Source organism: Sus scrofa, chromosome 6 (assembly GCF_054392235.1).
Source record: "Sus scrofa isolate SSC_HxYL_T2T_F1_AM1 chromosome 6, Sscrofa_HxYL_maternal_Yorkshire_Landrace_v2.0, whole genome shotgun sequence".
In the NCBI taxonomy this organism is placed as follows: domain Eukaryota; kingdom Metazoa; phylum Chordata; class Mammalia; order Artiodactyla; family Suidae; genus Sus; species Sus scrofa.
In genome coordinates, this window is record NC_139388.1 from 3,660,749 (window position 1) to 3,682,094 (window position 21,346).

A 21,346-nucleotide genomic window follows, 5' to 3' on the forward strand; every position below is an offset into this window, starting at 1 on the left:
AATAAAATTACATACTTCAGACTTTAGTATAGAGAAAAGGATATAGGGACAAAGAGGAAAGAGCGAGACAGAGACAGACATAAAATACAGCAAAATACAAAAAGCGGTGACTCCCAGGATGGCAGGACTATCGTTCATAAATTATTCCTTAAACATTCCCATTTTTCATAACTTTTCTATAATGAGTGGTTTGTTTTATAGTAAACATGGTGTAGTGCTTAGTTTTCACAAGAAATCCGCGTATGTTTGTTTTTAAGTCCCTGCCCATTGCGAAAGGTGACGGACCATGGGAGGGCCGTACACGGCTCGGATCTCCGCACAAAAGATCCCACGTTCAGATCCGCCGTCCCAGGAGGCAGGTGTGGGCTGTGGAAACTCTCTGGTTTTGTGGGTCGGGAGTCGGGGTTTTAGACCTGGAACCTAGCGGCTGTACTGTGGGTTGGAATGACTCCGGGGAGCCTCCCCTGCGAGTTGGAGGTGAAACACCCACTCATTAATGACCGCTTGCTCCCGGCCCGGGAGGGCAGGCGAGGGGCTGCTTGGTTTGCTTTAGGCCCCAGAACAAGGGAGGGTGTGAAGCTGTTTATTATTTCAAGTCAGCACAATTAGCAGAGACTTCACACTCAGTCCTTAAGACCCACGCCACCCTCCAGAAACCCAGGCTCCTTCAAGTGACACAAACTGTGCTTAAATCTCTTATTAGCGATGCTCTTAACTGCTGAAAGATCACAGGCCATTAAGGGGCAGACAAACCCCAGAGACCCCGGAGGGCAGGCGGCAGCTTCCCGAAGGGCTGGAGATGCAGGGGTGGGAGGGCTGCCCTGGGCATCTGGGAAGGACGCACAGCTTGGCCAGTTGTGCCATGACCCCACTGGACCCCATGTGGGGACACTCGACCAGCATCGCGTTGCCTGAACCTCGCCATACCCTGTAGTGGGGAGCACTCGGCCCATTCTGCAGACTTTTTTCCTTCAGGGCCACACCAGCAGCACATGGAGGTTCCCAGGCTGGGGGCTAAATGGGAGCTACAGCTGCTGGGCTACACCACAGCCATAGCAATGCAGGATCCTTAACCCACGGAGCGAGACCAGAGGTCGAACCCGCGTCCTCAAGGATACTAATCAGGTTCCTTACTACTGAGCTACAACGGGAACTCCTGCAGATTTTTTAAAGGGAGTTCGGAAAGTTTGCATAGCTCTCTGAAAAATCACCGTGCATTCGTGCATCCATTTAAAAACACTAAAGCCATATACACGAGGCACTGTTCTAGGTGCTGGGGCTCCCTCTGCGAACTCGGTAGACAAAGATCGTTGACCTCATGGAAGTTACTTTTCGGCGGGGGGGCGGCGTATAAACTCCAGATACAGTGTCAGGTAGTGCTGAGCAGAAGGCAGAAAGGGACGAGGGTGAGAGGCGGAGGGCGGAGGGCACAGGTTGGGCAGACACGGTCTGTGTCCCGTGCAGCCCGTCACGTTGCTTTTTGCCGCTTCGCACGAGTCCCATGGGTGGGCTGGATCCGTGGCCTTTTCCGGGGGTGACATTGTTCTGTAGCTGTGCCAGGTGTCCCATTAGGATGAGCTGGAGGAAAGTGCAGGGATCCCTCCGCGGGATTTCCTTAAAATTGCTTGTGACTCTGCAGTGACCTCAAAAGTGTCTTTGAGATAAAACAATTACCTTTGACCAAAACCCTGTAATAACCATCGCTCCCATCTCTTGAGCGCCTGGAGAGACGGCACAAGCTGATGGTTAATGGCCCTTCAGGCTGGCAGCCAGGGTTCAAATCTCAGGCTGTTGAAAGCTCCAGGTGTGCCCTGTGTTAAATTTCATGACCCCTCCATGCCTCGGTCTTTGCCTCTGAACAATGGGTTCACAGTGGTGCCTCCTGCTCTGGTTGGCGTGAGGATGTTTATGGGTGAGAGCCCCACTCGTGCTCTTTGCTTTTCATTGTGATGACTCTGTGGAAGGTTCTGGAAGGCTCTGGGCCGGTCTTTAGACGCAGGGAGCTTTGCCTCCTGTAATCCTCCCAGAGCTGAGATTGGCAGGATGGTAAGGCTCAGAGGAGTTGGGGAGGGGGGCTAGGGCAACGTCTCCTGGACCCTTGGAGAACCGGGACAGGGCCCCTGGACCCCAGGGCTGCTGGGAGCTCGGCCCTGCAGAAACCACTGCCCCTGTCTCCGCAGACGCCATCAGGTCTCTGCTGAAGGGGTCGAGGGGGTGGGGGATGACATGTCTTCCCACCGCCTTGTAGAGAAGCCGGAGCTGAGAGTCCTCCCCGTCCTAGGGGTCCTGCTGCTTTCCCAAGCCTGCCCCGCTTGCCTCTCATGTCAGCTCCAGTGTTTGTCCCAGCAAAGAGCAGCTTGGCATTTCGAGAAAAGGCTCTGCTCTTCCCTGAGAACCAGCAGAGCCCAGCTCCTCCCAGTTCAGAAGCCCGGGGCTGGGCCCTGGAACGGGTGCAGGAGGGAGTGGGCAGCAATACCCACGGACACTCCCGCCTAGGGAGAGGGAAGCAGGACAGGAAGGCCACTTGCAGAGACCGGCAGAGCTGGCGGGGCCGCATCTCAGAAAGGCTCCTCAGCAGCAGAGTCGCATCTTGCCGTTCAGCACCACCAGCCTCGCCTCTCGTGTCCGACTGGCAGAGCCTCTACAGATGGGTTCACATCTGGGCTGCGTGCCTCACTTTCCCCATCTGTAAAATGGGCAGAAAAGTAACACCTGCCCTGTAGGGTCATTGCCACGGTGAAATGAATCAAGCCATGCGAGCTTCCCCAGTCAGAACCTGGGTTTCTAGAAACTTTATTTATGTTAACTCTCGTTAATAAGACTTGCAACGTACAAGGAAGGGAGGGACCAACGGCACATCCGGCTCTCTTAGACAAGGACGTGGGATGTAGGTTTCGAGCCATCCAGAGTTGAGGTTTTTTGGAACACGCTTGCATCGTGGTGTGTTAAGGATCCAGTGTTGTCCCTGTGTCCCTGCTGTGGCTCGGATTTGACCCCTGGCCAGGGGACTTCCACATGCAACAAGCACAGTCAAAAAAAATTTTTTTGAGCTTTTTTTTCCAGAAGATTTTAAATTGCTGCCTTTGTTTGGTCTCAGTACATTTACCAAGAAAGCAAGCTGCGCCCTGACAAGAGGGATCCCGGTGGGCATCAGGGTCTTGGCTGGGAAGCTCTTCTGTGCAGCCGTGTTCTCTGTTTGGACAGAGATGCCCAATGCGGGGGTCGGGGGACAGGTTAAGGGGCGGGGGGCTCCTTCGCTTCCCTTCAGAGCAACCTCCCCAGGGGACCTGGCAGCTTGGGCGTCTAGGAGATACGCCCCACACTCGGTGTGTCCTTGTTTCACCAAGACCCAGCCGGACACCTCACCCAGGGTGTCTGGTGGTGAGACCACTCTTGCTTCTGGATGCTGTGGTCCCTGCACTGCAGTAAGCCTGCCGCCCGGACGAGGCGTCTTCAGAGTGTGCGTGTCAAAACCAACCAAACCCCTGAAGCCTCCAGTCTGTGCACTGAAAACTCACACAAAAAGTTTGCATCTAGAAGTTAAGGGGCCCTGAGTCTTTGACTGCACCCTCCTACCTGGGGGCAGGTAAAAAGCGCCAAAGCTGATTCCACGCCCTGCCTGACATCCTCCTGGTCTCTGGGGCCTCTGCGCTGTCAGAGCCCGAGGGAACCAGGAGGGACACTCAGGGTGGCAACCACTGGCGGGGGGGGATGGGCTTGGGATGGGAACAGTGGGAGACGGGGACTCTCCAGCAGAAGTGAGCCAAATGGTGCAAGACCCCTGCCACCTCCCCCAGCCTCCCCCTCGCCCTTATCTTCCCTCCTCAGCTCCCGCCCTCTCTGCCTCCCCCCTCCCCCGTCCATCTGTCACCCCTCCCCCTGCCTCTCCATCCTCTTCCCGCATCCCAGGCGGGCCACACATCCCGCCCTGCCACACCGCCCCCTTCCTGGCCTTCGGTGCAGGCTTTGATGCTCCAGAGGTGTAAGGTTGCTGCAGCCACGGAGGGAATGAGGGCCAGGCTTCCCAGCCGCTCTCCCTGTGAGGCTTTTCTAAAGCAGCACTGCTCCCACGTTGCCTGGAAGCCCCCGCTGGTGTGCGTGAGCACAGGCGGCCACTGCCCGCATGCCTCCCCCCCCACCCCAGGTTTCAGGCCACACTGAGAGCCTCCCTCCCGAGGCGAGTTCCGCTCTGCTCTCCTTCCTGGCTGGACCGGGACTGGGGGAGTTCAGTGCCGTCCTGCTGGGCCGACATCCCCCTGGGCTGGATGCTGGGTATTTGGGGGTCTGCTAAGAAAGGGGGATGATGAAACCCCTCCAGAAGGAAAGGAGGTGATGGGGTGTCCCGGGGAGCCCCTGGCAGCGCTGCCCCATCTGGTGGGCTCTGACATTTGCTGCCCGTGCCGTTGTGTGTGGTTGGTGCTGCGTCCCTGGAGGGGGTCGAGCTGGTGTCTGAAAGCAGCCCGCTCATCTGTCTGTGCTGGGAAAGGGGCGAGAACGTCCCAGCCGGGCCCCGGGGGAATGAGGTTTCTGGAGGGGTCTGCGGGAGGCTTTCGGGAGATAAATCAGACGGGGCCCTTGGTGGTGGTTCCCTGTGCAGTCTGGGCGCCGAGTCAATTGACAATGAAAACAGTACAGTGAATAAAAACACCAACCTGTGTTTTCGAAGCATCTTTCGATTGCTCCTGCTGTGGGCTGAATCGTCTAAGACCACTTTCTTTTTCTTTTGTGGAGTGGAGTTGGCTTACAATGTGTTAGTTTCAGGTGTACAGCAAAGTGAGTCAGTTGTACACACACACGGAAACACGCGATTCTTTTCCCATGTAGGTGACACACAGTCTCGAGTAGGTTAAGGCTGCGGGAAGAAAGGCATTTCAGGACCGCAGCCCTGAGCTCACGCTGTGGCCCCAAGGCACTGAACCCGCTCTCAGGTCTGCTCAGAGCTGAGTCTCAGCCCCTCCATCCTGTAAGGTTCTCTGCAAGCAACAGGGTGGTCCCCGAGAGGTGCCCAGGGCCTCACTGTGGGGACACGTCTTGGCGTTACCAGCTCCCTCCCTTTTCACAGGAGGAGAAAATGTGGCCCAGAAATAAAGACGTGCCGGCGGCCACGGGGACAGATGGCCCGAGGAGAGCGCAGACCGCAGGTCCGAGGGGGCGGACACGTACATGCCTGGCTTTGGGGCGAAAAATACCTACCACGCATCGGGTGTGGGGAAGGGGTGGGCTTTTCTACTCCAAATGATTTTTTTCTTCTGCATGTAGACATCTGGTGTCCTATAAATAAAATGGAAAATGTAAATATTGTAAAACTCATTAGCGAGTGGTTTTAGGTTTGGGGGGAGCACGGGTCAGCTGCTGCCCCACTGCACTGCGGTGGGAAAACACCGCCGCCCCCGGGGAGCCCTCGGCCCCTCAGTCGTCACCCGTGACACCGGGGTGGCCAAGCTGAGCTTCATCTGCCGAATAAACATTGAAACGTGGGTCAGTCGTCTCCTATTTATTATCGTGCATTAACGGTCTTCGGGAGCCACTAAAAACCTTTCTGCTTTCATTTTATACGTGGAGAAAACCATGCTTGGTGAAGGAAGGACATCCTACTTTGTGTTCTGTGCACACCGCTGCCCATGCACTCGGATTAAATCACGGCTCGCGCACCCAGCCTGATGCCTAATATCAGGTTTACAGCGCTCTTCAAAAGGCATTTTCTGTCCGAGACATATTAAACAAGCTCTATTTAATAATGCTTGATCTGACTTCTCCAATTTAAACATTTGCTCTGATCACCAACCATTTGATCCTGGCTTCGTTTTGGGCGGCAGGATAATTTCTCTGGGTTATTTTTCTTTGGTGCGAGGTTGATCCTGGAGGCAGGATAACTCCTCTCAGGTTCTCTCTGTGGCTCTAATTCGTGCTGCGGGTGGACAGGACCAGAGCCATAAAAAGCCTGTACTGAAGGCTGCTTTTATAATGTTTACATTTGCTCGTCCGTCTGGCTGAAGACAGGGGATATTATTTAAAAGACTCCTCCTGGCCCGATAATTATAAGGAGGATTTTTTTTTTAAGTTAGAGCGTCAGAATGTAAAGAAATTCTCAAGCTGGTGATCTTTAGGGGCTGTGCTCTGCCGTCATCTGCTGCCCCGACCGGGGAGTTTTATAGCCATCGCACCCCAAATGGTCATCCGGTGAAAGTCAGGGATTTGAAGACAGTGGGGGGAGAGTTTAATAGCTTCATCTGCTCTGTTTTCACGGGGGGGGCGCCACCCCGATTTCTCCAGATCGTGGGGGGCGTCTCGTGTCGATCTTTGGGTTGTCACTACTCCTGCTGTGCCGTTCTCGCTCGCGTGATATGAAAGCACAAAGCTTGCGCAGGCTTTGTCCTTGCAAGCCGCCTTTGAGAAGAGTCCCCTTGAAGCCGGTAGCCCGGGTCCCCTCACTGGGTGTCGTAAAGCCATTCATAAGGACATAAACCTGACAGCCTCCCCCGGACCAGAGCGGCCCCAGGTCCGTGGCCGTGGGGAGGGAGCCAGCGCCTCCGCCGAGGATCTGGGCGACCTCTGTACGGGGGTGTGCTCGCAGGCCGGGAGGGGTCTTGCCCGAGGGGCCAGTGCCTGGTTTATGGACCGGCCGGCGGGAGGGTGCGCCCCGCCTGGCCCGCGAGGCCTGAAGTGTTTACCTCCGGGGTGATTTACGCTGCCCAGGTGTTCGTTTGGGAAACATCTCAGCTCAGAGCTGACACGGTGATTACCCTGGACTTGCAGACTTTGGCGGTTTTTCTGTTCCTAACAGTCTGGGGACAAAGATATATATATATATATATATTTTTTTTTTTTTTCTTTAAGTACTGGTCCAAAGTGGTTCATGTCCGGTGGTTCCCATGCAGGGGCGGTGGACGCTCTGAGCCCCGCATCCCCACCCTGCCCGGAATGGGGGGGAAACGGCCGCTGGGCGCACCTCTTGTCCCTCTCAGGTCCCCTGTCGGCCACTCCGGCCTTTTGGTCACTGCGGAGACACTGAGCCGGGCTTCCCGCGGCTGTCTGAGCAGCCGGGGCTCGGGTACCACAGGCACATGTCGGGGAGCGGCCCGGGGGTCAGTGCGGATTCGTCCCGCACGGACCGGCCTCTGCCGGGGGCTCGTGTCAGGAGGGGCCGCTTCGCAGATGCTTCCTTGACGTGAGAAGCACCTTCTGTTAGTTATTTCTGCCCACGTTTCCAGGTGCAGGTGCTGGGGTCACTGTTCCGACCTGGGTTGGCCCCGAGTGTCCCTAACACCCCGGCCAGGTAGACGTGTCTCCTCCAAACGCCGAAGTAAAACATGCCCCCAAAATCAAGGTGGGTTTTTCTTTTTTTTGTCAAAAGCACGTATTTTAAATTTTGTCTTATCACACCCATCCCACCCCGATTTTAAAAGAGTGTGGACATTTATTGCACAGCCCATTTTATGCTTGTACCCATCCTATCTCTAGCCATCTTTGATAACTCTGATAAAAAAGAAAATACATGTATTTTTGCCAAAGGGGGACCACATTTATGTGGGAGAGAGGCGAGGATGACGGCAGGGCAGTTGAGAAGGAGTCTTTGTGTTTTCATTTGTGCAAATACCTCTGGTACTGATCCCGAGAGTGAGTGCCGGGCTGACTCTAAGAGCTCATTTCCAAGCAGCCGTTTCTCTCCCCTTGACGAAATGCCTCGGAAAACCATCCTTTGGCCTCCTTACACGATCTGCAGACACAGAGCATTTGGTCACACGCGGGCGGGCGACGAGTCGAGGCGTCGGATCTGGGTTTAGCAAGTGCCCCAATTCCTTCCGCATCTACGCGTTCGGCTAAGGTATTCTTTTCAGCCCGTGATTTGAAGAACTAACAAATTCACTTAAAAAAAGCATGGAAACCTCCCCTGTGTGTACTCCCTTCTCCCGGATTATAAACATGTAAACGTCCCCACCGTAGAAAGAGCTCACTGATTTTGCCCCACCAAACCGGCAGATGTTTTCACGAGCCACGACTGTTTAAATTACCAGCCCTGGGGTGAGGAAAAAACTTGCAGCAATAAAACAAAACCCTTGATTTCCAAGCCTCAGGTTGGAGTCCTCTCAAATGACCACGAACCCCCTTGGAAAACAGTTGTTCCCTGAGACGGCTCACAGCCTCGCATGGAGGACTGCGGAAAAAATAGCCCCCTGATCCAGAGAAAACGACCCAGTGTTTGAAAGCCTTGCGTGTGCTGTTGCTTCTTCGCGGTGTGTGCTGGGAATCACTATTCTGCGTCCGAGTGAGACGCCTCCCCGCACACCCGCTGTGGAGACAGACCCATGAAAATACGTGCATTCATGGTCCCTTTTAACAAGTTGCTGGAGTGAATTCGCAAACACGCTCCATGGTCCCGTCACTGCGTGGAGCCCAGTTTCACTAAACGTCCAGACTGATTTATTTTCAACGCCACTGGAATTGCACCACCCCCCCCCGCCAAAAGCAGGTGACTATTGAACATTTTTTTTTTTAATTCTAAACAAGAGGGATAAAAGCGAATGTCATTCTATGAGGTCTGAACGTTAAAACGTAGCCAGAGTCTGGTAAATGGCTAAACAGATTAGTAGCCTTACTTTTTAACATATAAACATCTGAAACCCGTTTCCTGTTTAAGAAGAAGAGGGAAAAAAAAAAAGTCTAGGTGGTGGATGACCCGGGCACTTTTTTTTTTGATTAACAAATGTGAATTGTACATCATGGTGGAAAAAAAAAAATGGCCCACGCTTGGTGGTCTTTCTACAGTCTGTATACGGGAGAGAGAGAAAAAAATACAAAAATAAACGTTACCTTCTCACTTTCCGGGTGGGCAATGCCATTTCTGCAGCAGCGTCCAGGGCTCTGGCAAATGTTAGGGCTGTCACCGCAGACAGGATCCCCATGGCCCGTGCGCCTCGGTAGAATCCGAAGAAAAACATTCCTTGCATACTTGCTGGCGGGTCCTATCTCCAGGCCTCGGGCTCGGCCCCGCAGGCTCGTGTCACCCAGACCAGCCTCGGGGACGAAGCGCCTCTAACCCCGCGGCTTCCCGGGCCAGCCCAGAGGCAGGGGGAAAACGACCAATTTACTGCCTCAGCCCCCGAGGACACACAGAGTTGATGCTCAGCCTTAAGGACGAAGCACCAGCTGCAGCCTGTTCAGCTGCAAAGAGCTTAGCGGTTCTGACACATTCTGACAAGATACATTTTATAGGGTTTGTGCTAAAATTTGATATTGGAAGTTGGGATTCCAATTTTATGTCTCAGATGATAACAATAGCAGCTGGGACCTTTAAGAAATGTGTGTATTTCTTCCATTTAGAGTTACATAATAAAAACTATTTATGTCAGACCCCTTATAAGGGAAAGATTTCACCCGAATGTCAATACGACATGTAATCGTTTTTATATTCGGATGGAGGGGACCTGTTATCAATGATACAGGTTCGGTTTGGTTTGGACTGTTATCTGGGGGCTTTAACATTTTTAAGTAGGCATTTTCTTGCTTGAATTTTCAAATTTGTGGACGTGCTGCTTTTTGGTATTCTTTCTCTACATTAAAAAAAAACCCTAAGTGCTCAGACATCCTCATTTGTTTTTGGTTTTGTTTTTTCAAGTCTTTCTGATGAAAAGACACGAAGAAGGACACAATGTATGTGGCTTGATTGGATGTTGATAATTTCCAAGCCTGCACTAAAACGAGTCCCTGGCCCTGGATCACGGATGCATCTTTTGTGCTGCGAGGGCTGCTGGGGCTTCGGAGGTGACCGGCCGGCCGGCGCTTTCCTCGTTCTGATGAGCACACAGGGCAGCCGCTGGAAGGAGACACTCTTTCCCAGCAAAGGAGCTGAGGCAGCCCCACTCTCGGCGGCCTCCTCAGCCAGATTTCAGGGGGCTGCAAGCACCCCCAGCCTTCCTCGGGACCTCATGCCGGGGCAGGGGTGGGGGGTGGGGGGGTGGATTCTCCTGCCAAACAGACAAGGATTCCTGCAGAGGCTGGTCCCTTCGAAGTGACCGTGTGGCCGTGCCAGGCAGCTTGTTAGGAAACCCCAGCATCCCTCTTATCTCGTCCGCTCAGACAAAGCGCAGAAGCTGACCGGGATGAGAAGAGCCGTCCAATTAGCAGGGCCAGGAGGTGTCTGTCTGTCCTGCACCCGCTCGCCTCTGTCCCTTCATCCCCTCCCGTTGCTTTGACTTACGGACGGGTGTGACTGCGAGCCAGTGCGAAAAGCCCTTGGGGTGGGAGCAGGAACTGTCATCCAGACACTCTGAGCTCCCAGCCTGTCCCCCCCGCCCCCCCGGGGGTGGGACGAAGGGGCCACAACAACCAAAGGTTGTTGTGCAGAGAACCGCAAAACCCTGCTCCTCAGGCCCTGCGGGGCCCCGACACCCACTGAAACGCCGCCAGCTGCGGCTCCATTTCTTTCGTTATTAAGTCACACCTTGAATGTTACAGCCCCGAAGCAAACCGTTTTTAAAAATAGCTTTCTATTGAGCGTCTTGCTCCTCTCTGTCAGGAAGTTTCTTCAGCCCAAGTGGAAGCCATCTTCCTTTCCTCTGTATGTTTGTCTTTTTCTTTTTCTTTTAGGGCCGCACCCACGGCATATGGAGGTTGCCAGGCTAGGGGTCGAAGCAGAGCTGTAGCCACCAGGCTACACCACAGCCACAGCCACGCCAGATCGGAGCCGTGTCTGCAGCCTCCACCACCGCTCACGGCAACACCGGATCCTTAACCCACGGAGTGAGGCCAGGGATCGAACCCGCATCCTCATGGATGCTGGTGGGGTTTGTTAACTGCTGAGCCACGACCGGAACCCTTCCTCTCCTTTTTAAAAGGAGAGGGTCCCCGAGCATCACCTGATGTCCTGCGCCAGTGTCACCCTCTGATATCAGCTCGCGAAGGCCTCCCCGGCCCAGGTCCATGGCCGTAGTTCATACACTGCTTTTGTGCTGGTTACACGGTGATTGCCAGAGAGAATTCCTGCGCCAGGCAAGGACGTGGAAGAGCCTCTGGAGACAGTGGGAATGTTTGAAGTGGAGTGTGTGGGGCCAGAGGCTTCTGCAGACACCTGCTGCCTGGAAGGACAGCTTTACCGTGTATCGTCTCCCATCTTCTCAGGGACCTTCACAGTGACATGAGGAAGAGAAAGAAGATGGTGACACGTGGCAGGACCAGGAGCCACCGCCAGGCCATCGGCCAGCAGAGCCCAGGTTGCAGGCTCCGTGCTGCCACATCGGGGTCCACCCTCAGCAGTGAAAGCCCAGGTCAGACCCGAGCCTGCCACCTGGGTGTGTGACGTCACCAGCCTGAGCCTCCGTTTGCTCAGCTGTAAAGTGGGCATATGAAGGGTCCCCACCTCGTGGAGCTGTTTCAGGACCGCGCCAGACAGGACAGGGAAAGCACCACGCCATCGCTGGTGCTGTGCCAGGGGCCTCGGCCCCCAGCCCGGTGTCTGGCTGGGTGGCTTCAGGGCTGCAGGACTGGGCTCGGGGGCCCGTCTGAGAACGTGGGCCTCGTTCTCAAATACCAGGATAGCAGAGCTGTCGGCGGGCAGCCACTGTGGTCCCCCCAGCAGCCAAACCTCAGCCAGGTGACCAGGGTCTGTCCCACGGCAGTGCTGGCCGGCAGCGGGTGCCCTGGGGCACAGGCAGGGTGGACACAGCCCCCAGAGGGACCCTGCGGAGGCCCCAGGCCTCGCTGTGGGAGTCACGTGACATGTCATCACGGGACAGAGCGGAGACCCCACAGCTTCCCGCCCGCCCAGCAGGCTCTCCCGGCCCCCGCTGCTCTCTGGTTTCTGTCGCAAATGCTGGGATAACAAACCCTGGGGAGACCCCTCCTTTCCACTCTCTTCAGACTGCAGCGGGCCCTGCCCCTCAAGCCCTCAGCTGTGTTGATGGGCACGCAGAGAGCCACGGGGGCACAGACACCTAACATCCCGAAGCTGGCTCTGCTGGAGGCCGGGGGCTTCCTGACCGCCCCCGAGGCAACACGGGGGTCAGGGGCTTGGGCGTCCAGGAAAGCCGGTTCTAACCCCATTTCTGTCTCCAGCGAACTGTGCTTGGTCAGGCACATGGCTTGCCCTCTCTGCGTCCCAAACTCCCTTTTCATTCGAGGGCAGCAGAGCCGGGCAAAGTGCTGATTTTTAACTCAGACGGAACAACCTGAGTGTATGGAGAGTGGTAATTCTCTGTTTAAAAATGGGCTGCTGTCCCCGCGTGAGCAGGGCCGGGAGAAAGCGCCAGAGGCAGAGCTTGGCGCGGCCGCACGCGGGGGAGGGTCTGCTGCTGGGGACCCTGCACTTGGCTTGCGGGGTGTCCTGCCCCTTTTCTGCGCTGTGGCCCCGGGCAGATGGTCTAGGAATTCTGGACCCATTTCCCCGTCTGTAAACGATGACGCCTGAGTTTTCTTCCTACCTTCTGCCTTTCAATACCGTCGAAAATCTCCCGCCTCGGAGAAAGCGCTTTAACAGAACCACGCTGTCCTCCAAAGCGCTGGGAGATTCTTAAAGGACCCGCACGCGCGGTTAAAACGAGGGCACCGCTGGGCAAGTACAAAAAACTTGGAAAGAAAAATAGAGTGGGTAGAGCGGTAGGATGGTGGATGGTTGCTTCTTCCTTGCTGTGACAGACGCCTCTCATGGGTGTCGTGGATCCGGCTTGCTCCTTCTGTGGAGTTCTCTCTGTGTTGTCGTCGCTTCTATCGTAGAAGCCACCGTCGGCGCCCCTCGGCTCCGCGCCTCTGCGTGGCTCTGACGCCTGGGGACAGTATTCTCGAGGGGCCCACGGTCCCGCTGTTGGTGGGCATGTGCCCTGTTTCACGTTCGTGTTACGCCCGTGTCTCTGTCATAGAAACGTGTTGTCCAAAAGCTTTTGACCGATTTCATTTTTACAATTTCTTTCGGAGAGAGCCACCGTAGTCATGAAACAGAGTCCCAAGCCATCAGCCATGGGTGACTTTTGATAGCTTTTCACGGCACTTAAGAGGCCCCCGAGGGGGTGTGAAGCAGGTGCACCCCCGCAGCCGCCTCCCCCACCCCCCCACCCCATCCTGTGGCAACGCCCCCGGGCCCTCCTCGCCTCAAAGGACCTGCTGAACCTCAGATGTGTCCTTGGAAGTGGACTTTGTGGGAAAGGACTTTTTTTTAATTGTCACGGGTTCTCTGGAGGACAATAGCTTTAGCGTTGAGGGGTTTATTTACAGAGACTCTGGGGAAAACATTTCTGCCAATGAAGGACATGTGTAAAAAAGAGAGAGAGTGAAAAGAGAAACACAGGTTGTCACATCAAATATGAGACGGTCCCGGAAGGGCCTCATCTCCGAAACCCACATGCTGAGCAGTGGAGGGAGGTGGGTGGAGCCGAGCCACAGATGTCACGGCTGCAAGGACCTGGGGACCCAGTTGTTCAGGCCCCTTCTGTGTGACACCTGAGCACATGAGCCCGGGGAGGTGGGGGGGAGGGAGGGAAGGGGGCTCTGGCTGAAGCGCAGGTTCAGGCAAGCAGGTTTGGGTGGGGGTTGAGTTTGCCTGTCATGAACCAGCGCTCAGGGATGCCCAGGTTGCTGGTCCGTGAACCGCTCAGAGCGGCCAGGTTTAGAGCAGAATGACCTGCTTGGTGGAGGCAGCTCCTTGGTTTGGAGCAGCAGTTCTCAACTTGGACCGCACTTGGAATCACAGGGGAGAGTTTAAAAGACCCCAGTGCCTCGAATGCACCCTAGGCTAATGAAGTCAGGATGGGGGGCGGCGGCAGGGGAGCGGGGTAGGTGGGCATCAGGATGTTTGCAAAGCTCCCAAGCGCTGCGATATGCGGCCGGCGCCGAGGACGGCTGGTCCAGACGCAGTCTCCCTGGGGCTGGATAGGAGAGCGAGGAGGGTGGATTAGTGACGTCTGCCAGGAGGGAGCTGGGGTGCCCATCGCGGAGCTGCCACCTGCCATCACGGACCTTTCCTGACGTGGTGCAGCAGCAGAGCTGGGCTTGGGACCCAGAGCTTCTCGCTTGCAGAGTCTGTCATTTATTCAAGGATGACACACAGGCAGAGGTCTCGAGGTACATTCCTCAGGCACCTTGTCCAGGCTCCTGTTACACTGCAGGGTCACGAATGGTCTGATGTTGACCTTCTGGCTCAGCCACAGCAGGGGTCGGGGTGGAGAGTAGGCTGAGCTGAGTGAGCAGGAGATGGGGAGAGGTCAGAGGCTGCCCTGACCCAAAGATGGTGCCTATCTAGACAGGCTGGGAAATGGGGTGCATTCAAGTGAGCCCCACTCTTGGGGGTCCTAGAAGTTCACAAGGCAGGGTTCGGACCCTGATTAATTGCCCACCGGGCAGCCCTAACAGATCCCCGTCAACTGCGGTGTCCAGATCAAGAACAGGATCGAGGGGTTGGATGTTTTTCCAAATGCACTGAGGATAGAAGTCAGAATAGAGCCATCTCTGGGCAGAGTTTAAGCGGAGAAGAGGCAGGGCTTGGGACGGGGTGGGAGGGCAGATGGGTGCTGGAAATATTTCAGCACCACGTGCAAACCCATCAAGCCGAAAATTCAAGATCTGTGGGAGTTCCCTGGTGGCCTAGCAGTTAAGGATTCCACATGGTCACTGCTGTGGGTCAGGTTCAATCCCTGGCCCAGGAACTTCCTCTTGCTGCAGGCACAACCAAGAAAAAAATTTTTTAAGATTTGTTCACTCTCTGTACTTTCCTAGATGTAAGTTAAACATCAAGGGGGAAAAAAAGGAAATTAAAAGCAAGAAAGATAACCCTATGCAACAAACAAAATGGTTTAAAAAATGTAGAAACACAGAACTACAGATTAATAAGAAAATGACCAACAAGCCAATAGAGGGGAAAACAGGGAAATATGACAAAACATCAGAAAAAAAATCAGAGGCGCGTTAACAGAAGATGCCCCAGGGAAGCCAATCACATTGACTATGCTTCTCGTAAAGTATAATCATAGCCTTTAGTTAGTTCTGGGCTGGATTTCCTTGCATCCTTTTTGTGACTTTGCACTGCACTGACGTCAGCTTTCATGCAGGCACGGGGTCGGCCCTGTGCTCTTCTCAGGACCTGTCCCCATCTGTTCGGGGCTGGACTGGGTGTTGAAATTGATCGGGTGATGCCTGAGGACTTTGAGAGACTATTTCTTCTAAGCATTTGAGATCGCAGAAGTTTTAAGCGAGGCGGACCCATGAAGGAGCCAGGATGGATCACGCCAGAGCCTGGACAGGGCTTGCAGACATGGGACAGAAGATAAAATCAATTCTGAACGTAAAGTGGAAGTTGTACTGCACCGTCCCCGTCTTTTCTTCCATGTATCGGATATCAAATCCATCTTCATAAATGAAAAACAAAAACAAAAAAAACAACCCATTTACTGATTTTGGGGAGGAGGGGGCCAGAGAAGGGCCTGTTTTTCCAGGTGAGCCGGGCATAGCTCGCCTCAGGAAGTAGCTTGCAGCGGATGGTAGGGATGCTGAGAAGAAAGGACACTGGTTTCAAAGAAAAGCGAAGGGGTTCGGACACAGCTTATCATAACCCGCCAGATGCTCCAGGGCGGCGTCTATCATCGGAAGGAGAGTAAAGGGACCCATTAGATGTGGGGAGGCATCTGGGAAACGCTCCCTCGAGAAGCAGCTACGGTGACAGGGGCTGGGTGGCCCAGAGAGCCGAAGGCAGACGCCTCAGGGCTCCTCAGAGAAGGGTGGCCAGGTGGTCCCCAAGTTATCACAGGCCCCTGGACGGCCTCGCCTGCCTCTGCCTCTTCTCCCCAAAATGTCTCCCTCAGCAGTAAGATGTGATGTGTAAAACACCCTCCGCAGAGGAAAGGAAGGGCAGAGGAAGACATCCATGCAAATGAGCACCTGCCAGCCCCTTCCCCAAACCCGGCTGGACGAGGAGCTTCAGGAAAGGGAAAGGCGGCTGGGGAGGACCGTCCACGGCGGAAAGAGTGGCCCAGGCCAGATCCGCACCCACTCTGAAGGGGCAGCCATGCCCCAGCGCAGGGGGACCCTGGGGCGCCGCTCACTCTCACAATTGGCATGGAGGAGGCAGATGGACGTTTGCGTCTTACAGGTTTGGGGCCACTTTTAGCTGCGCGCTGAGTCTGTGTCAGGAGGCCCTGTGGCCCCAAGTCCATTGCGGCCAAAACGGAGAAACAGCCTGTGAACACAGGTCCTGGGGGCGGGGGGCGGACTGCGAGCCCAGACCCCCGGGGAGGATCCCGAGAGGGGGAGGCAGCCCCTCCCCCAGGCGGCGCTTACTTGGGGTCACCTGGACGGGAGTAAGTGAAATGAGCAGCACAGCGGCCACCAGGATGGCTGGCACAAGCTGGGCACCGCAGCCCCGCCTCATCCTCTCTGACCGGCTCCTTCCCCCGCTCCCCCCCCCCACCCCGGCTAGTGGGGGGTGCTGCCCAGGACTGAGGATGTCTGCTCCGATTACGCATCCAGAACGGAGGGAGTAACCGCAGGACAGGCTCGGGGACCCGCTCTGGCACAGGACTGAGCTAAAACGCCACGGACCGCAAACCCCCCGGGGGACCCGTAGACCTTAGTGCCACACGGAGTCTCCTGCATTCGGTGTGTGTGTCCAGGCGTCCCCACGTGTCCGATGGCCCCTTCCCCCGGGGCGGTCACCTGGTGGGCGGCTGCCCGTTGCCCTGCGAGCCGGAGTGACCTTCCGCATCTTGTGTCGCCCTCTTCCTTCACGCCCCCACCCCCCCAGAGTGGGGGCCTCACTGATTGTTCAGGCCTGGACTTTTTTTGAGAGCAAGGGGGCATTAATAGTTATGATTCAGTAACAGCCAGGAATCGTCCGTCTAGGGCTCTGGTTGTGGGGTGTTGGCCGTGTGCCCACCGGCCGTCTCTCTCCCTCACAGCCAGCCTAGCAGGTGGCCCTGACTGTGCCTTGTCCCTGAGCCGCTGCACACACAGGTGCCTCTTCACGTCCTTCCCGCTCATCCTGCTACTTGCTGCCACCTTGTGCCCTCCTGGCCTCTTCCCAGCTGAGAGCAGGCCCGGGGGTTGTCCAGGGCACAGCCCTGTCACCTGCTCTGGAAGAGGCATGCGTGGGAGGGAACAGGGTGCAGGGGCAGGGGTCCTGTGGACCAAAGGCCCTGGTGACAAGCGGCACAGAGCATCTGGGAGAACAGACAGGGCTTCCAGAGCTGGTCTGCCCAGCGCTTTGTAAGATCTCTCCAGACGGTGCCCCCCCTGGGCAGACCCAGCCCCGCACCAGCATGAGCAGCTGGGTGGCCACCCGTGGGTGTGGGCGGGAGGGCCAGGTCCGCTGGGCAGCGAGCATACCACACACGGCTCACAGCAGCTTGGAACGTGGGCACAGAAGGCACCAGGACCAGCAGCGCCCTTGCTCTGGGTGAGGGTTCTGCACAGAGCCCCCCTCTCTGCCCCGACCCCCAGTGTGGGCCCTGCTGGTGCCCCACGCGATGGCTGCAGTAGCCAAGCCCCGCCTTTACGGCGGGAGTGGCGGCTCCTCGTGGCCTTATGTCATAGCAGTGCTATTTCCTTTTATTATAAATAGGAATTTCACTCAAAGGGGTGCAGCCTATACCCCTGGCTGCTTTGTACTTTAATCAGAGCTTTCCTGCCGAACATGTTTATCTTCTAGCAAAGAGGTGCTAATTTTATCTTTTGCAAAAGTGGGTATCTGCTTACGTCCCTTCTACCTTCGCGAAAGATAACCCAAAGCGCATTGTGTCATCTAAATACAGCATCCTTGGAGATCAAAGCGTAATGTACACATCTGCCAAGGTTGATGGAGCGGCCATTGGCGGGCTCTTCCGCCCGGCTGTGTGTGCTTCATTGATAGACGCTCTTGGCCGTTTCTATGAAAGAAACTCCCAAGCGCTCTGTCGTGCCAGCTGATTTCGGTGATATTGGGAGGTTTTGAAATCAGACTCCAAAATAGATATGCCCTTCTCACCCCTCTGTGTAAGCCTGCGCCACAGGAAATGGCACACGTTCAAATTTGCGTAATGGAAGCAACGCGGGACTAGATAAGAAGTATGTCCCTTGCAGGGACATTTTCATGTTTAAAATAGAGTCAGAATGATCCATAGCCCAAATCCACCTGAGTGCGTTTGTTTTTTGACTCAAGTCCTTCTGTTCATTCCAGTTGGGTCTTCTTCACTTTCTTGGATGCCAGGCCGTCGTGCATCCCAACACACTCACCCACACGCACCCGAAATAAATGTTCGCAAAACGAGACGTCATCTTACGAGAGGCCCTGCGCTGCTGGGTTTTGTCTGTTGCCATCCAGCTCGACATTTCAGCCTTTGCTTCTCGGGGTGTGTTTCCTGGACCAGCAGCATCGGCATCCCCTGAGTTGGAAACACAGAATGTAGGGCCCCGCCCCAGGGCTGCGCAGTCATCATTTGTGAGAAGCCCACGGTCCAGTCTGTTTCATATTTTGACGCTTTGAGAAAATTAATACCGTGGTTGCAGCTCTCTAAACGGACCCCCCACTCGTCCGTGCTTCATGACCCAGGGTTTAGCCGACCCCTTTTGAGACTCTGGACGCAGGATTCTGAGGGCTTCAGGCAGCTCTGTTGTGGGAAGAAAACCACGTTTGCCTACGACTCTGCTCTTGGGAGGCCTTTCCCCAGGCGCCCTCCGAGGCTCCGGGCCAGGAAGGGCTTGTCCCTTGTCCCCCCACCAATTCTCCCCTGACTGCTGCCTCCTCCACCTTCCCCTGGCAGATCCCCCCCCCCGTCATCTTCCCACACCCCTCAGAGGTCCCCAAAATGCTAGGAGATGAAGGTTTCCCATTCCGTGCGGTTTGCAAGCTCTGTCACAACTCGGAATGCAAGCACCCACCCTCTGGGGTTTGCAAAGGAGGAGCAGCAGCATAGGGGGCAGCCTGACACAGGCAAGGAGCCTGGCCATTTGGTTCCTTTACCTTGTGACCTCCCTGACCTCATTGCTAAGGGCCACCTCGGTGCCCGTTGCACGTGTGGCTCTTTCTTCCCCGCACTGATTTCTCAAAGTGCCACGTCTGGCTTGTCAGGTTTATGGGTCCTTCGCTTTGCGGACATTGTGTCAGTTTGTGGACCAACAAGCTGACTCCTCGTCCTCTTCCCAGTGCTGGCCACGGCCAGTCCTTGCTTTGGGCCTGGTGCGTGGACAAAGAGCAATATCCTGGTATTTTAGTGGCTTTGTTCTGTCCCACGATGCACTTGGCACCTTTTCACGTCTAGCATTTCTGCTCTGCTTTCAGGCGCTGCCTCCGCTTGGAACGTTTCTGCTTCCACGTCCTGTAGGTGAGTGCGTTATCTTTTCCAATCTGATTTTTAAGAGTGAGTTGAATGTTTTGGATATTGGTCGCTTCTGTGTCTTATATTTTGCAAGTGTTGCTTTTTCCCAGTTGGTTTCTTGGGCGTTCGCTTTGTTTATGGTGCTGATTGTTTCACGGACTTTTGACGTGGTTTGCTTTTGCATTTACATTTTTAAGCGAATGCTCTCGATTTTCAAAGTCTTCTAAGTTTATTCCTAATAGTTCTGTGGTTTAAGTTTTTGGCTTTTGCACTTTTGCCAGTTGCCTCGACGCCGTTTGTGGAGGGGTTGGTCCTTTTCACAACGTATTGAAATCCCTTCGTCGCCACGTGATGTGTGTCCCCGCTGCTGGGTCCTCTGTTCTGTGCCACTGATGTCTTTGTTTTATTTCCAGATATTTCGGATTTTTTCATATCCTTTCGTGTTAATAATTGCTAGTTTAGTTTCACTGTGGCCAAAGAATATGCTTTGTATGATTTCAGCCTTTGGAGATGTATTGAGACTGCGGCCATACCATCCTGAACACACCCGATCTCGTGTGAAATGCACTGAACCTTGTTTTATGACCGAGAACAGCCAGGAGAGAAGGACTTTGTGTGAAGGGCCAGAGAGCAAACATTTTAGGGGGTGCAAACCAAGGCATGTCTCAGTTGCATATTCTTTATTGTTTTGTTTAGTTTGGGTTTTGGCAGCCTTCTAAAAATATAAAAACCATGCACAGATCACAGCCTGTGCAGACGCAGGCTGTGAGCCACAGTGGTCTAGGCGGTGGCTGGCTCACCTTGGCTGATGCTCCATGAGCCCAGGAGAGCAGGTGTTTGTGCTGTGTCCTTGGGTAGCGTGTCCTGTCAACATTGCTCAGGTCGGGCTGGTTTACGGCGTCCAGGTCTCCTACACCTGCTGCGATCCGTGGTGTTGGCTTGTTTTACCCACTATTGGAAGAGGAGTGTTGAAACCTCCTGCTGCCTTTGTGCTCTGGAGTCTTTCTCCTGTTCGTGCCATCCGCTTTTGTTTTCTGTATTTTGAGGCTTAAATACTTCATCCCTCAGCCCCCTAAATAATGATTGCATCAAGTCGGTTTGTTGAATGAGTAACTAATGGATGTCTTTGTTCTGGGCAATTCTAACAATAACTTGCTCACATTCTAAGCGGTGAGTTAGCACTCTTTAGTTTGCAGTTCTTCTGGAAGCCAAGAGTGAGGACATTCCGACGGGTCCTCCGTTTTCTCATGTGTACAATGGGAATACTAGGGCTGCTTGGTTGGTTGGGAGGATTAAATGGGATGATTTATGTAGGGCTAAGTAAGAATAGATGCCTGATGCACCTTAGCTGCTGGGGTGAGAGTCAGCATTCCTGTCGGGGCTCTTTCCTATGGTGCTAGAGGCCAATGAGAGGCTTTTGCCGGGCATGTGGCTCTGGTGGACCAAGAAGGATGAGGAGCAAATTGGGGGCAGTAACTGGCCAGACTCCAACCCCATGACCCTGACTCCCACCAGCTCTCCAAATCCTATCCCTCCCACTCCCTCTGAAACCACAAAAGATAAAGCCCACTTGCCCAGTATCCCTTCCTCTGTTCTCCAAAATGTTAAATCCTAGGCTTTGTCGGGAATGTGATTCGTTACGGGATCCACAGTGAAAACAGTGTCCGGGTGGGAGGGACAGGGATGGTGGCATCTTACAGACTTGAGCATGAATGTTGACTTCAGCACTTACTGATTGTATCAGTCATCTCTTGACATAGAGACTGGGTTCTCACACTGCCAACCACAAAACCCCGGGATGATAAAAATAAGTGTTATGTGTTGCTTATGTATCTGCAGTGACCTGGGGGTCAGCCAGGCAGCTCTGCTGATCTTGGGTGGGTTTGCTCACATGTCTGGGCACCTGGGGCTGATCTAGGCTGACCACACCAGGAACAAAGGGGGCATCCATTCAGCTGCACTTGTTTCTCACGTCTAGCAGGCCAGCTCAGGGATGTCCTCGTGGCCTTGGCAAAGATGCAGGGCAGCACGTCCCAGCATGGGAGCCTGTATCAAACCCCTGCCCCCCTCATGGTGGC

At 54.8% G+C, this 21,346-nt stretch overlaps 1 long non-coding RNA gene across 1 annotated transcript; it reads right to left on the reverse strand.

The window, feature by feature from the left end:
• Nucleotides 1-10: 10 nt before the first annotated feature.
• Nucleotides 11-8,909, reverse strand: LOC106510455 (uncharacterized). The gene is made up of 4 exons (XR_014805278.1): nucleotides 8,812-8,909; nucleotides 5,194-5,271; nucleotides 4,653-4,852; nucleotides 11-2,686 (listed from the first exon to the last, which is right to left on the reverse strand). It is a non-coding gene; the product is annotated as an uncharacterized LOC106510455 (long non-coding RNA).
• Between the last annotated feature and the right edge of the window lie 12,437 nt (nucleotides 8,910-21,346).